Source organism: Callithrix jacchus, chromosome 11 (assembly GCF_049354715.1).
Source record: "Callithrix jacchus isolate 240 chromosome 11, calJac240_pri, whole genome shotgun sequence".
Taxonomy (NCBI): Eukaryota; Metazoa; Chordata; class Mammalia; order Primates; family Cebidae; genus Callithrix; species Callithrix jacchus.
Genome location: NC_133512.1, coordinates 1814058 through 1830429, shown reverse-complemented (window position 1 = coordinate 1830429; position 16372 = coordinate 1814058). Strand labels below are relative to the sequence as shown.

At 43.8% G+C, this 16372-nt stretch overlaps 1 protein-coding gene, 1 long non-coding RNA gene and 1 pseudogene across 3 annotated transcripts in view; 2 read left to right on the top strand and 1 right to left on the bottom strand.

Annotated features, from left to right (window-relative positions):
* The window catches only part of LOC144578307 (uncharacterized), a 79089-nt gene that overhangs the window by 21083 nt on the left and 41634 nt on the right, over window positions 1-16372 (top strand). The gene's annotated exons all lie outside the window — the stretch shown is intronic.
* Window positions 3801-5106, top strand: LOC144578309 (uncharacterized). Its single transcript, XR_013523800.1, has 2 exons — window positions 3801-3890; window positions 4985-5106. It is a non-coding gene; the product is annotated as an uncharacterized LOC144578309 (long non-coding RNA).
* LOC118143590 (heterogeneous nuclear ribonucleoprotein A3 pseudogene) lies at window positions 14243-15774 on the bottom strand (annotated as a pseudogene). Its single transcript, XR_013523798.1, has one exon. The product of XR_013523798.1 is annotated as a heterogeneous nuclear ribonucleoprotein A3 pseudogene (transcript).

Sequence of the window (16372 nt, the reverse complement as noted above, 5' to 3'; positions counted from 1 at the left end):
TTGTTCTAGTGACTACATTTATAAATGAGACTCAGAGCCACTTGATTCATAGAAGATATTTACTTTGAAAAATATAGTGAGACACACTAAAGAAAAAATTTACCTTTTGCGGTATTTTTCATTGGATTGCTTCATAGTTTCTCAGTGAGGGGAAAATTCATTTCTAAAGCAACAAGATTAAAGGATGCTTGGGTAAGCAGTTTTCCTGTCTTTTCGGGGACCGTGCACAGTTTGTCCATGATTGCATTTTCTTTTAGAATTGGAGTTTAATGAATAAAAACTTTAATACAATCTACTGATTCTTTATCTCACTTAGGTGAAGATACCTTACGTAACAGAAATAGTTTTTCTTTAATTTGATTTTAGGATGGCATTGCAAACGGTATGGTCACCAAACGGTGACAATGAGGCAACCAAAAGTTAGAACAGTTCAGAAATAGTAAGTAAAATCATACAGTGTCATTTTACCTTAATCAGAGATGGTGAATATTGATTAATCAGATCGTCATCAGTAAACTGAATGTTCACAGAAAGTACATTCCCAGAAGCCTTTTGGCCAAAGCATCTGCTGTTAACTATACCTCTGTTAAATTGCATTTGTGAGACAAATTTAGCTCTTTAAGAAAAAACTAACATTTATAAAACTGTTCTTTATTTATACATTGGGACGGTGATCCCTTTTCTGAAGAAGACATTGTTTCCTATTCAACTCCCTTTTAAAAATTTATCATATCAAAATTCATGTCTCATAACTAAAATCACAGTTTTGGTTTCCCAGCCTTTAAAGAGTCGATGTCTTTCTATTATAAGCTAGAATTGTGTATATTTCCTCTTAAGTGACAGTCAGACAGATCTATCATTAGCACGATCTGTCAATCCTTCCCCACTCTGACAGTCACCTCCCAGAGGTGTTAATTCACTGTTCAGTAACTCCTTCTGCCAAGTGAAATATGCTGCCTGTGGATCTACTGGGGTGATTAGCATGCAGTTGTCCCTTGGTATCCATGGGGAATTGGATCCCAGAATCCACTGGGCTACCAAACTCTGCAGATGCTCAAAGTCCCTTATATAAAATGGTATAGGTCAGGTGCAATGGCTCACGCCTATAATCGCAGCAGTTTATGAGACCTATGCTGGTGGATCACCTGAGATCAGGAGTTCAAGATCAGCCTGGCCAACATGGTGAAACCCCAGCTATACTAAAAATACAAAAATTAGGCTGGGCACTGTGGCTCATGTCTGTAATCTCAACACTTTGGGAGTCTGAGGTCCGCAGATCACCTGAGGTCAGGAGTTCAAGACCAGCCTAGCCAACATGATGAAACCCTGTCTCTACTAAAAATACCAAAATTAGCCAGACATGGTGGTGGCATCTATAATCCCAGCTATTTAGATGGCTAAGGCAGGAGAATCACTTGAATCCAGGAGGTGGAGATTACAGTGAACTGAGATCATGCCACTGCACTGCAGCCTAAGCAACAGAGTATGACTCCATCTCAAAAAAAAAAAAAAAACAAAAAAAAAACAAAAATTAGTCAGATGTGGTAGCACATGCCTGTAATCTCAGCTATTTGGGAGGCTGGAGCATGAGAACTGCTTGAACCTGGGAGGCGGAGGTTCAGTGAGCTGAGGTCAGGCCACTGCCCTCCAGCCTGGGTGACAGAGTGAGACTTTGTCAAATAAATAAATAAAATATGAAATAGCACAAAAGTGGTGCACATACTCCTATACACTTTAATCATCACTAGATTACCTATACGACTGAATAAAAAGTAAATTGTTATACTGTATGGTTTTGGGAATAATGACAAGAAAAGAGTCTGAACATGTACAGTATAAACACAACCTTTTTTTTTTTAAAAAAAAAAATTTTTTTTTTTTGAGACGGAGTTTCGCTCTTGTTACCCAGGCTGGAGTGCAATGACACGATCTCGGCTCACCGCAACCTCTGCCTCCTGGGTTCAGGCAATTCTCCTGCCTCAGCCTCCCGAGTAGCTGGGACTACAGGCACGCGCCACCATGCCCAGCTAATTTTTTGTATTTTTAGTAGAGACGGGGTTTCACCATGTTGACCAGGATGGTCTCGATCTCTTGACCTCTTGATCCACCCGCCTTGGCCTCCCAAAGTGCTGGGATTACAGGCTTGAGCCACCACGCCCGGCCCTCAAATATTTTCAGTCCTTGGTTGAATCTGTGGACATGTAACTCTCAGGATACAGAGGGTAGCTGTATATGGAGGAATGTCAACAGACATTCTTTTAACATTTTAAGGCATTTAAAGTTTCGTGTTTTTGTCTTCATCTGAAAAGTAATTATTCTACATCAAGCACTTTTAGGTGAAATGTCAGTTTTTACAAATAGTATAAAACATAGCTTGGTGATAAATCTCAAAAATTTAACATACTTCTTCTTGACTCAGAAATTGAACTTCTACATTGAGATACCATCTCACGCCAGTTAGACTGGCGATCATTAAAAAATCTGGAGACAACAGATGCTGGAGAGGATGTGGAGAAATAGGAACACTTTTACACTCTTGGTGGGAGTGTAAATTAGTTCAACCATTGTGGAAGACAGTGTGGCAATTCCTCAAGGACCTAGAAATAGAAATTCTATTTGACCCAGCAATCCCATTACTGGGTATATATCCAAAGGACTATAAATCATTCTATATAAGGACACATCACACGAATGTTCATTGCAGCACTGTTTACAATAGCAAAGATCTGGAACCAACCCAAATGCCCATCGGTGATAGACTGGACTTGGAAAATGTGGCACATATACACCATGGAATACTATGCAGCCATAAAAAATGATGAGTTTGTGTCCTTTGTAGGGACATGGATGAACCTGGAAACCCATCATTCTCAGCAAACTGACACAAGAACAGAAAATCAAACAGCACATGTTCTCACTCATAGGCAGGTGTCTAACAATGACAACACATGGACACAGGGAGGGGAGTATCACACACTGGGGTCTGTTGGGGGGAAATGGGGGGGACAGCAGGGGGTGGAGAGTTGGGGAGAGATAGCATGGGGAGAAATGCCAGATATAGGTGATGGGGAGGAAGGCAGCAAATCACACTGCCATGTGTGTACCTATGCAACTATCTTGCATGTTCTTCACATGTACCCCAAAACCTAAAAAACAGTTTAAAAAAAATTCAACTTCTAAGAATGTAAGGATATAACAGAACATCAATTTATACAATTCTATAAGCATAATGTTCATAATTATGAATTTTAAGTCATTTTCAATTATAGAATACGAGAATACAGTTTATCTGCCTTGTTAAGCAAAATGAAGACCTCGTAGTAAGGCTTTTACCATCAAGCCCAATCTTGCCTCCCTCCTGAGAGTGGGTTTGCAGCTAACAGCTTGATGTGTCTATTTCCAGACTCCCTTGGGGTATATAACACATATTTTTGAGGACGTACAAATGATTGTTCCTTTATATCATTTTGCAGCTCATTCGTTTTGCTTGATACTATCTTTTGGTCGCCTCACCCGCTAGAACAAAGAGAATTACCTCAGTATTTCTCAATTTGAGTACTGTTTTGTAGGATGACTGTTCCAGCTTATGCAGTTATTTCCTCATGAAGAATATTACTTTATGTATTTTCTCATTGGGAAATCCTTTTTATAGGCTTAATGAGTTACCAGTGATAACTCCTTACAAGGATTAAAACATGGTGAGCATACAGCTATATCAAACAGTAAAAAAACAAAAACAAAAACTGTTTATGCAACGTAGGGATTTAAGTGTATTTAAGTAATGGTCCCGGAAGCCTGACCAGACCTTAACCTTCTCTGTCCCTTACGGCACATGAAGATCCCATGTGTGACATCCTATGAGGCAATAAAAGACATGAAAAGGATGTAAGGTGAGGTCGTCCAGTTGATAATATCCACTTGAAGTTTTAAATTCTATTACTTTGGAAAAAAACATTCCAGCACTAGGGGAGTGACACAGTAAACATGGTGCTTCAATTGTGAAATATTTACTGGACAGGAGTTGTGGCTGAAAAGACCAGTGTTGGGGAATGAGCAGGGCAGCATCCTCCTCCTTGGGTCAGCTTAAAGCCGTGGGTTTGGTCTAGTCCTGTGGCCACTGCAGGTGATGTTGGCAACCCATGTTGTGCTGTCTTCTTGCACAGTACAATTGATTGATTGATTCATTTATTCATTCATTCATTTTTTTTTTTTTTTTTGAGGCAGAGTCTCACTCTGTTGCCCACACTGGAGGGCAGTGGCGGAATCTCAGCTCACTGCAACCTCCGTTTCCCAGGTTCAAGTGATTCTCCTGCCTCAGCCTACTGAGTAGCAGGGACTACAGGCAAGCACAACCATGCTCGGCTAATTTTGTTTTGTATTTTTTTAGTAGAGGTGGGGTTTCACCATTTTGGCCAGGCTGGTCTTGAACTCCTGACCTCATGATCTGCCTACCTTGGCCTCCCAAGGTGCTGGGATTATGGGTGTGAGCTACTGCACCCAGCCACAATTGATACCTTCATGTGATTCAGTGTATGTCTTTAGGGATCTGAGCTTTTGTTAAAAAAAAATACTGAGACAAGATTAGAGAGTAAAAAATTGGGAGTTTCTTTTTTTCAAACTGGTTGCATTAAATTATAATAGTTGAGGATGTAGATTATCTATTAGGAAACTGAGCGGTTCGGGAATGGTTTACTAAAGTGTGCATCTGTTAGAAATTACAATTGTAAGGACTGTGAGAACCTACAGAAATGACTGGTACAAGGAAAAGAACACAGAATGGCTTGTACACTGGTTACAGTCATGTAAAAACAGGCATTCAGGTGGATAAGAATGGAGCAAACAGGTAGAAATAAAAATAAGTACTGTCTTTGTGACGTGGTTATTCATGACCACCCCCCCATGAGGCTTTTGAATGACATATTTAAGAAACTGTTTTAAGTTAAAGCTAAAACTCACTGTTCTTTGATCAATCTTGAATGTTTAGGATACAGCAGTTAAAACAGTTGCTGGAGGATTCTACCTCGGATGAGGATGGGAGCAGCTCTACTTCCTCTGAAGGTAAAGAGAAACACAAGAAAAAGAAGAGGAAAGAAAAGCATAAGAAAAGGAAGAAGGAAAAGAAAAAGAAGAAAAAACGGAAGCACAAATCTTTCAAGTCAAATGAGAGTTCTGACTCAGAGTGACAAGAACATGGCTTGTTCAACATTCTCTTCTCAAACACTGGCCAAGGAACAGAGGAAGATGCAGTCAGAGAAAGGACCAGGAGAGAGACGCCGAGAGAAGAGGACATGTGAGTCACAGAGTGAGCTCCCGCCCGCCTTCCAGTGAAGACGTGACCCCAGGACAGGGAGTGTCTCCTTCCAGGTGCTAGCTCTAGACAGTGGCTGATTTTAGGCAGGAAAGTGTCTGGTGGTGTCCTCCCTGCTGGTCACATGCATTTGCGATTCCTTTGAAATGTCCTCCACAGGGTGGCAGGACTGAGGGAATCTCTGAGGGATCTTCCAGTTCCTGCCACAGCTTGTGCCCTCCACAGTGTGGACTCAGTTCCCGTGGATGTCAGGCTTGAGTCTTCTCTGTTGTTGAGAATAATAATAGCTCATTATTTATTTTTCAAATTTATTTATTTACTTATAAATAATATGTGCATTTGGTCCAAATTTTAAAATTATCTAAGGTTTAATCACGAAAACTCTTCCTTCTTCCTTTCTATCCCAGCTTCCTTCCCCAGTAGTTAACAGTGGTATCAGTTTCCTATGAAGTCTTCCAAAAATAAAATGCTGTACACATTCAGGACATTGTTACATCCCATCTACATTGTTTCAGTTTCCTATGAAGTATTCAAAAAATGAAATACTATACACATTCACTGATACATTGTTACATGCCATCCACATTGTACCAGTTTCTTTTCTTTTTCTTTGTTTTTGTTTTTGTTTTTGTTTTTGTTTTTTTTGAGACGGAGTTTCGCTCTTGTTACCCAGGCTGGAGTGCAATGGCGCGATCTCGGCTCACCGCAGCCTCCACCTCCTGGGTTCAGGCAATTTTCCTGCCTCAGCCTCCTGAGTAGCTGGGATTACAGGCACACACCACCATGCCCAGCTAATTTTTTGTATTTTTAGTAGAGACGGGGTTTCACCATGTTGACCAGGATGGTCTCGATCTCTTGACCTCGTGATCCACCCGCCTCGGCCTCCCAAAGTGCTGGGATTACAGGCTTGAGCCACCGCACCCGGCTACATTGTTACCTTTTAAACAACAATTAGAAACTTCCTGCAGTCTTCGCCATCTTTGTGGGATTGGTTCCAGGACCCCAGCAGGTAGCAAAATCCAAGGATGTCCAAGTCCCTTATATAAAATGGCATAGTATTTGCATACTACACACATCCTCTTGTGTACTTCATCTCCAGATCATTTCTAATACTGGATAAGATGTAAATAGTGTTATACTGGCTGGGTGCGGTGGCTCATGCCTGTAATCCCAGCACTTTGGGAGGCTGAGACATGCGAATCACCGGAGGTCAAGAGTTCAAGACCAGCCTGGCCATCATGGTCTTGAACTCATGAAACCCCGTCTCTACTAAAAATACAAAAATTAGCCAGGCATGGTGGTGTGCACCTGTAGTCCCAGCTACTCAGGAGGCTGAGGCAGGAGAATTGCTTGAGCCCAGGAGATGGAGGTTGCAGTAAGCTGAGATCGTGCCACTGCACTCCAGCTTGGTTGACAAAGTGAGACCCTGTCTCAAAAAACAAGCAGATAAGTAGTGTTCTACTGCATTGTTTAGGGATAATGAAACAAAGCCTACACGTATTGCAGAACCTGCTGATACCAAGGAGCCACTTCTAAAAAAGATCAAGTACATTTGGCCTTCTGTGTAAAAAGTTTGCTTTTATTTTTTGTTTTTAGAGACAGTCTTGCTCCATTGTCCAGGCTGGAGTGCGTGCCACAATGACAGCTTCTTGCACCCGCAATTTATCAGGCTCCCGTGATCCTCCTGCCTCAGCCTCCCAAATGGCTGGGACTGCAAGCATGTACCACCATGCCCAGCTAATTTTTTTTCCTCTGTCTAGAGACGAGGACTTGCTCTATTGCTTGTCTTGAATTCCTGGCCTGTGATTCTTCCACCTCGGCCTCCCACAGCATTGGGATCACAGGTGGGAGCCACTGCTTGGCTAAAAGTGAACATTGATATTTGCCTGATATGACTTGTTGGTGTGGGGCTAAGGAGTTCTTTCAGCAGTGAAAAACCTTCTGTGGTTGCATTCTACTTCACGTGCTTTCTACTGCCAGAGCCCGATGATTTTCACAGAGTGACTGACTCAGAGAAAGTTTAGGAATATAGGATTTCCATACTAGGTCAGATATCCACATCCCAAAATCCACCCTTCCCTTTCCTACTCTTCCTGTTGCCTGACCACAGCCCACTCATGCTCTTGTAGCCGAGACTAGGCCACAGTAGAGGCTTCTCAGGAGGCCAAGGTGTGCCTGCAGCTAGAGGAGAGGAAGTTCATCCTTTGCTGAGCCAAAGTAGGGCCGGATCTTGCTCATAGGCAAGGGTGTCCCTCTGTGGCCAGCACTGGTCTGTTGCTGCTTCAGACACTCAGTCAGGGTCCCAGAAATTCACTCCCATGTTCTGCCCCTTTTCGTGGAGTTTGGAGTGTACTTCTCTAAGGAATAGCCAAGCCAGGCCCAGACTGACCCTTCTCCAAGTCTCATCAGTCAGTGCTCCTGTTATCGGCCTTAGACTATTCAGGAAAACAACTGGTTGAGTTTAGAATGGGCCAGGACTTGTTATTTCTGAAAACTGTAAGTCCAGTGGATTCAGCCTTGCTCAGCATGCAGAACACAGGCCATCTGTCCTCTGTCATATGCTCAGTATTTCCCACCCAGGTAGAGCCAGTCCTCTTCTTCCAGGAACTGGCTAGGGTCCTCAATCCCATTCATGATAAAAGCATTCTCATACAACACGAAAGATGTTGTGTCAATTATTCTCAAACCTTCCAGGCATCCAAATCAACTACAGTGCGTGTTAACATGCAGATTCCTGTGCTCCACCACAAACTTCCAGAATTTTCCATTCCCTAGGTCTGGGCTAAACCTGGGAATCTGCCTTGCTAACAAGTGATGCTGACACTGTTGGTTTGGGGACCCCACTTGGAAAACCTGTGCCCCAGATCTCTACCCTCTTACTGAAGCCTTCTTACACGTCCTGCTTTAACTGGAACCCAGCCGTCCACCCCTGAGGCCCTTGCAAGTGAATTGTCCCCTTTTCCTCACTCTGGTTTTCTCTCCTCTTTCTCTCTCTCTCTCTTTTTTTTTTTTTTTCCACCCTGGTACGGGTGGGCTGAGGCTGAAAAGGGCATCAGCCTCTCTCCTCTCTTTCTAACCTAGATTCCAAGGAACATCACCTTGGCCTGTCATCTCCCATCATCTGTGATCCTGTTGTCCAGCTTTCCCCAAAGAAGCATCAATCAAACTCTTCCTCTTTGCTCCTATAGACAGACTACAGGGGAAAAACCCCAGAGCCCCTACAAATCATCTCCAAACTCAAATGAGAACTGAGCCCAAAAAGCCCACGAGCAAAACAAAAGTGTGCTAGTCATCCACTTAAACTTGCTTTTTCAGACATCTCTTTCAGGTACACATTTTCCACTCCTACCCAGCGAGACAAGCCCTCAGACCTCCCTTCACTAAGACAACATATGATGGATGTCAGACAACCTGCCGGTATGGTTTGGATGTTTGTCGCCTCAAAATGTCATCATGAAATGTAATCCCCAGTGTTGGAGATGAAGCCTGGTGGGAGGTGTCTGGATCAGGGGGCAGCTCCCTCATGAGTACGTTAGTGCCATCCCCTTGGTGTTGATCTGGTTGTTTTTCTTTTGCTCTGGCTGTCACTGTCACCATGTGACACGCTGGCTCCTTATTGCCTTCCACCATGAGTGTAAAGTTCTTGCGGCCTCGCTAGAAGCATACTCCGGCACCATACTTCTGGTACTGTCTGCAGAACCTTGAGCCAAGCAAGCGTCCTTTCTTTATAAATTACCCATGCTAAAATGGCATTATGATCTCTCTCCTAATCTTCAGTGCTGTTAACAGGATGCATTTTACTCTTGTGAATAGATTGTGCTACCAGCACAAGGAGAGGGAGACCATCTGGGTGTTCCTAACCAAATCCTGAGAGCCCAATGGGACTCCAGAGTTGTCTCTGGCTAGTAACCAAAGAGGAAGTCAGAGAAGCCAAGCCTGTCGAAGATTCCACACATCATTCCTGGCTTTAAAGCTGAAGGGGCCACGTGGTGAGGGATGCAGCAGACCCTCATCAAAGGTTCCCGGCTAACAGCAAGGAAATGGAGCTCTCAGTCCTACAGCCGAAAAGATCTGAATTCTGCCACCCTCAATGATGCTGGCTGCATATTCTTCCCCAGAGCCTCCGGATGAAAGCCCACCTCTGCTGACGCCCTGGGTGGGGCTTGTGAGATGCAAAGTCGAGAACCCAGTTGAGCCTGCCCAGGCTTCTGACCTACAGCACCATGAGGGAATCAGTGGTGATGGTTTTAAGCTTTTACATTTGTGGGAACGTGTTCACGCAGCAACACACTGATCCAGAGGTTTAATGAGCTTTCCCTCCTCTCAGGCCAGTCCATCCCCTGTGCTCTGGACCCTACCATCAGCCAGCAGTAGGGGGCAGTGGCTGGAGCACTGGCCCTGCAGCCAGACTGCCTGGCTTTGAGTCCCAGCTTTGCTAGCTGAGGAGTTTCTCCACCTTTCTGTGCCTCCATGTCCTGGACTAATCATATCCACCTCCTAGACTCCTAGTGAGAATGAGGGGACTTGATCTCAACTCTAAATGAATGTTACCTGCTCCTGCTGCTCCTGCTCCTGCTCCTGCTGTCCCCGTCATCTGATCCTCAGGGGGCTTCTTCCTCCTTTATCCCATGTCACTCATGTTTTCAAACTCTTCCTTTCTATTCTGGTCTTGCCCTAGTATTTAAAAATTGTTTTAGGCCGGCTATGGTGGCTTATGCTTGTAATCCCAACACATTGGGAGGCCATGGTGGGCAGAGATCACTTGAGGTCGGGAGTTCAAGACCAGTGTGGCCAACATAGGGAAACCCCATCTCTACCAAAAACACAAAAATTAGCTGGGCATGGTGGCACGCACCTGTAATCCCAGCTACTCATGAGGCTGAGGCAGGAGAGTCACTTGAACCTGGGAGGTGGAGGTTGCAGTGAGCAAAAATTGTGCCACTGCACTCCATCCTGGGTGACAGAACGAGACCCTGCTCCCCACTCCAAAAAAGACAATTGTTTTTAAATTGTAAAATACACACTCGAGTTCACAGTTCTGAGCCATTAGAGAATAAAAGGTGAAAGGGGAGTCTACTTATGCTGTTTTGATACAGTGCTCCAGATCCTGATCAAAATGCATCAGCAAGGCCGGGCGCAGTGGCTCAAGCCTGTAATCCCAGCACTTTGGGAGGCCGAGGCAGGTGGATCACGAGGTCAAGACATCGAGACCATCCTGGTCAACATGGTGAAACCCCGTTTCTACTAAAAATACAAAAAAATTAGCTTGGCATGGTTTCACGTGCCTGTAATCCCAGCTACTCAGGAGGCTGAGGCAGGAGAATTGCCTGAACTCCAGTCTGGGTAACAAGAGCGAAACTCCGTCTAAAAAAAAAAAAAAAAAAAAGCATCAGCAAAGACAGACGCACAGGCAGGGTTTTTGGTTAGCTTTACATAATGGATAAACACTACTAATGCTGTTCTGTGACTTCGTTTCACTCACTCTATGTTGGCAATCTTACTGCTCACTACAGGCTTTAAATGGCTACAAAATTCCTTGGTTTGAATGTGCTGTGATTTGTTTAACCATTAATCTATTTATCAGAATGCAATTGTTTCCCATTTCTCATTCCTACAAATAAGACTGAAAATAAAAATTTTTGAGTAAATATCTTAATGTACGTATGCAAGTATTTCAATAGAATAGTTCCCTAATAATGGAATTACATATTTTAAGTTTGACAGATTCTACCAAATTACCCTCCAAAAGAGTCTGTACCAATTAACACATTCTCTTACAGTATATAAAGTGGCCCATTTCCCTATCCAACACCATTTAAACAAGTTCAAGTTTCCCTTTAAAAAAAAAAAAAAAATTCCTGAGGTCAAGCACAGTGGCTCATGCCTGTAATCCCAGCACTTCTGTAGGCCAAGGTGGGAGGAGCACTCGAGCCCAGAAGTTTGAGGTTACAGTAGGCTATGAAGGCACCACTGTACTCCAGCCTGGACAACAGAATGAGACCCTGTCTCTGAAAAAGGTAAAATCCTCCCTTGATTTCATGTCTCTATCTGGCTCTTATCTCTCCTTTACAGCAACTTTGCCAGGCTTGGATGCATTTATTTTAGGAACTGGGTAATTCAGAGCCGGGCCTGGTGGCTCATGCCTGTAATCCCAGCACTCTGGGAGCCTGAGGTGAGTGGATCACTTGAGGTCAGGAGTTCGAGGTCGAGGACCTGGATGATTCTAAGTGGCAGGGTTCTGTTCTGTGCAACGTGGTATATTCTGCAGCTTCCCTGGCTTCTGACTGCCTGATGCTAGTAGCATATCCTCCAGTGGCAGCAACTAAAATTGTCTTTGAATATGCACATGGAAAAGAATAAAACTGGTCACTCACCTTGCCCTTTACACAAAAGTCCACTCGAAATGGCTTCAGGACGGAAATTAAAATCTGAAACCGTAAAACTCATAGGAGAAAACAAGGAAAAGACTACGTGACATTGGCCTTGGCAGTGGCTCTTGGATATGACATTGAAGGCACGGGTAACAAAACCACAAGTAGACAAGTGGGACTGCATGAAACTAAAAATCTTCTGCACAGCTAAGGAAACATCAACAAAATGAAAAGGCGGTACCCGGAAAAGGGGAAGATGTTTGCAAACCACACATCTGATCACGGTTAACCTCCACAGCACATAACAGACTCCTACAACTCAATAGCAAGCAACCAGATAACCCATTTATTATAAAAATAGGCAAAGGGCCAGGGGTTCCAGGCTGCAGTGAGAGCCATGATTACACCACTGCACTCCAGCTCCAGCAATAGACCAAGACCCTGTCTCTAAAAACAAAATTTTAACAATAGGCAAAGAACTGAATAGACATTGATTCCTAGGAATGACCAGCAGGTATATGAAGAGGTGCTCCACAACAGTAATCATCAGGTAAATGCAAATCAAAACAATAAGAAATGCCCCTCACACCTGTTAAGGTGACTGCTTAAAAAAAAAAAATTCCAAAAGAGAACAAATGTTGGTTAGGATGCGAGGAAAGAACCCTTGTACACTGTTCATGGGAGAGTAAAGTGTGAGCACTGGGGAAAACAGTATAGAAGTTTCTCAGAAAATTAAAGATGGAACTACCATACAATCCAGCAATCCCACTTCTGGGTATGAAAATCAGTCTTGAAGAGACATTTGCACTCAGGTTCAGTGCAGCTTTATTTACAGTAGCCATGACGTGTAAGCAAACTACACATCCACGATGAGTGGATGGAGAAAGAAAATGTGGTCTAAGCCGGGCGGGTGGCTCACACCTGTGATCCCAGCACTTTGGGAGGCAGAGGCGGGTGGATCACGAGGTCAAGAGATCAAGATCCTCCTGGTCAACATGGTGAAACCCCGTCTCTACTAAAAATACAAAAAATCAGCTGGGCACGGTGGTGCGCGCCTGTAATCCCAGCTACTCGGGAGGCTGAGGCAGGAGAATTGCCTGAACCCAGGAAGTGGAGGCTGCGTTGAGCCGAGATCGCGCCATTGCACTCCAGCCTGGGTAACAAGAGCGAAACTCCGTCTCAAAAAAAGAAAGAAAGAAAGAAAGAAAATGCGGTCTATGCACATATAGTGGAATATCCTTTACCTTAAAATAGAAGCAACTCTGGCCATTTATGACAACATGAATGAACCCAAAGGACATTATACAAAGTGAGATAAGCCAGGCACGAAAGGCCAAATACTCTATGATACCACTTAAAAGATGAATCTAAAATAGCCAACTATTGAGGCCACAAGTTTTGAGACCAGGCTGGGCAATATAGTGAGACCTCATCTCCACACAAAATAAAAGAACAACTGGCCAGGTGTGTCGATACATACCTGTAGTCCCTGCTACTGGCAAGAAAGCCCTAGGTGGGAATGGCTGAGGGCTTTGTTGTGACTCTTAGAGCCCAACTTCTCTCTCTGACCAATCACATTCCCTTTGCCCCTAGATGCTAACTTACAAAATCCTGTGCAATCCATGATACAGCCATTCGAACACTGGCAATGCAATGGGAAAAATAAGAGTGATAAGAGTGAAAAGACCCACTACATTGCTTAGGTTGATCTCAAACTCCTGGGCTCAAGCCTTGGCGTCCCAAAGTGTTGGGATTATAGGCATGAGCCACCACACCTGGCCTAAACCCTCAAGATCAAACACAAGTAATTGAGTGAGTTTGCTGTGAACACTGATTTGAATGTAACTGTGTCTTCATTTGCCTGTTTAATTGTATTTTTCTCCTTCCGCTGTCATTTGAATGGATCCTGTCTTTCCTTGATTTCAGGAGTCACTGGGAGACAGTGACTCCCGAAATGTGTTGCTTGTGTCCAGTCTACTCTGTAATCTCGTTTTGGTTGCTATCACTGCAGAAACCCCTGCTTCACAAAGATAGGATGTTGGAAATGGAAGCAGGCTCTTCAGTGCTTCTGTGGTAATCTCAGGATATTCTGCCCTGATTTAATCCAGAACGTGTGGAGATTGGAAGTTGTCTCAAACATACTTTTAAGGCCGTGGTCATGTGTAATCTCAAGCAGCTGACCCTCTTCTAGCATGGACAAAGTCGATTCACCTGGCTTATTCACAAACGGGTTGTGGATCCATTCCTTCCTAGTTCAGGGGTCTCTTGTGGTTGAAAAGTAATTCCTAAACTCTTTTAGAAGCTGAGATGGTGATCGTGCACCAGCTGGGAGAAAGAAGGCCCTGGCTCAGTCTCTTTCAAAACCTCTCTTAATGGCTCAAACGGGTCCAAAATCCCAAAGTTCCCGTGTTGACGTCCTAATTCCGGTTTGGCTTTGAAGGCAGCCACTTTCTCTGCTGACTTGTCACTGTTGTTATTCTCCCTTGAAGTGACAGGTTGAGTTTGTTGAGCAGGTTGAATATGTCACACAAGTAAGCAAGTTTTTTTTTTTTTTTTTGAAAAGTTAAAAATTCCTTAATTTTTTATTCCTGGTACCACTACCACAATTTACAGGGCAATATACCTGATGTAATGAAAAGAAAAAGAAAAAGACAAAGCTACAACAGATAAAAGACCTCAGGAATGTACATCTAATTGACACTACATTGCATTAATCAATAGCTGCACTTTTTGCAAACTGAGGCTGTGACAGTCCTGAACAAGAAGGGTTTCCTGTTTAAGCTGCAGTAACTTTTCTGACTATGGATCATCGCTCCTTCTGTGGCAGATTTTTACAGTTCCTCTAATGCATTTGGGACAACTGTCTCAAAGTAACCTGCAGCTTTCCTGACAACTCCTCGCTCTCTCTCCTGCTAAGAACTGTAGCCCTTTTCTGCTGCTTTTAGAACCTTCTGCTACCATATCCATCACTTCCACCACCAGATCCATAACCACCACCATAGGGACTGCCCGAGCTTCTTCCACCAAAACTGCCCCCTTTCATGGGTCCATAATTTGATTGCTGTTGTCCACTATAATTTCCAAAATCATTATAGTTCCCACCACCACCATAGTTACCACCACCAAAATTTCCTCCTTCGTTGTAACCATCATATCCTCCACCACCGCCACCATATCTACCACCTTGGTTTCCATATCCTGGTCCACCACCACCATAGCCCCCTCTACTACTATAACCAGGACCACCGCCATAGTTGCCACCATCACCTCCTCCATAACTACCTCTGCTGCCACCACCTCCACCACCATAACCTCCTCTTCCACCAAAGTTTCCACCACGGCCAAAATTACCTCCACCACCTCCAAAGTTTCCTCCGCGACCCATAAAATTGCCAGATCCACCTCCACGACCTCTCTGTGATCCAGCAGACTGCATCTCTTGTTTAGAAAGGGCCTTTTTCACTTCACAATTATGCCCATTAATAGTGTGGTATTTCTGAACAACAATTTTATCAACCGTATCATGATCATCGAAAGTTACAAAAGCAAATCCTCTCTTTTTTCCACTCTGCCTGTCTTCCATAACTTCTGTGGTTTCAATCTTGCCATACTTTTCAAAGTAGTCTCTCAAATTATACTCTTCCGTATCTTCTTTAATACCACCAACAAAAATTTTCTTCACTGTTAGGTGGGCACCAGGCTTTACAGAATCCTCTCTAGAAACAGCTCTCTTTGGTTCCACTACACGCCCATCAACCTTGTGTGGTCGAGCACACATTGCTGCATCCACCTCTTCAACACAAGAATAAGTCACAAAACCAAAGCCCCTGGAACGTTTGGTTTGGGGATCTCTCATTACCACACAATCTGTAAGTGTGCCCCGTTTCTCAAAATGTTCTCTTAAACTATCATCTGTAGTTTCAAAGCTCAGACCACCACCAATAAACAGTTTTCTCAACTGCTCTGGTTCCTTTGGATCATGGCCCTCCTCCCCCCGGCGGCGACGGCGACGGCCGGAGTCGGGCTGGGGGCGACCGGGCGGCGGTTTTACCTCCATTTTGAGACCGGACTCGCCTCTTCCAACTCGAGTTCAATATGGGACCGAAGTAAGCAAGTTTTACAACGCATTCTGTGTCACTGAAAATGTGCTGCTGGTGGTGACTGTTTTTCTAAAAGAAATATTTGGGGCCGGGCACGGTGGCTCACGCCTGTAATCCCAGCACTTTGGGAGGCTGAGGCGGGTGGATCATGAGGTCAAGAGATCGAGACCATCCTGGTCAACACGGTGAAACCCTGTCTCTACTAAAAATACAAAAAGAAAAAAAAAGAAATATTTGGATTGGCTCTCATAACTCAGAAACTCTGGCCAGTGATCTACCTTTAGAAAGCTGTCTCATTTTCATGTATAAGACTTCTGTGCTCTGCATCCATCTCCTCACAGAGCTGCATGAACAGATGAGTTAAAGGCATGCACTTTATGTAACTGATAATTTTAATCACATCCTGCAAAACATTGTTAAATTCAGGTGACATTTTTGGCTAGCCAGCATTTCTTTATGGATGACACAGTAGGTAAACTCACATTCAGATATGACCTTTTTGACCCAAGTAGTGAAACCAGAAAGCTGTCGTCATAACACCCGCTCTGTCTATGCATATACTGACACAAAATGACCAATTCAGTTTTCACGAT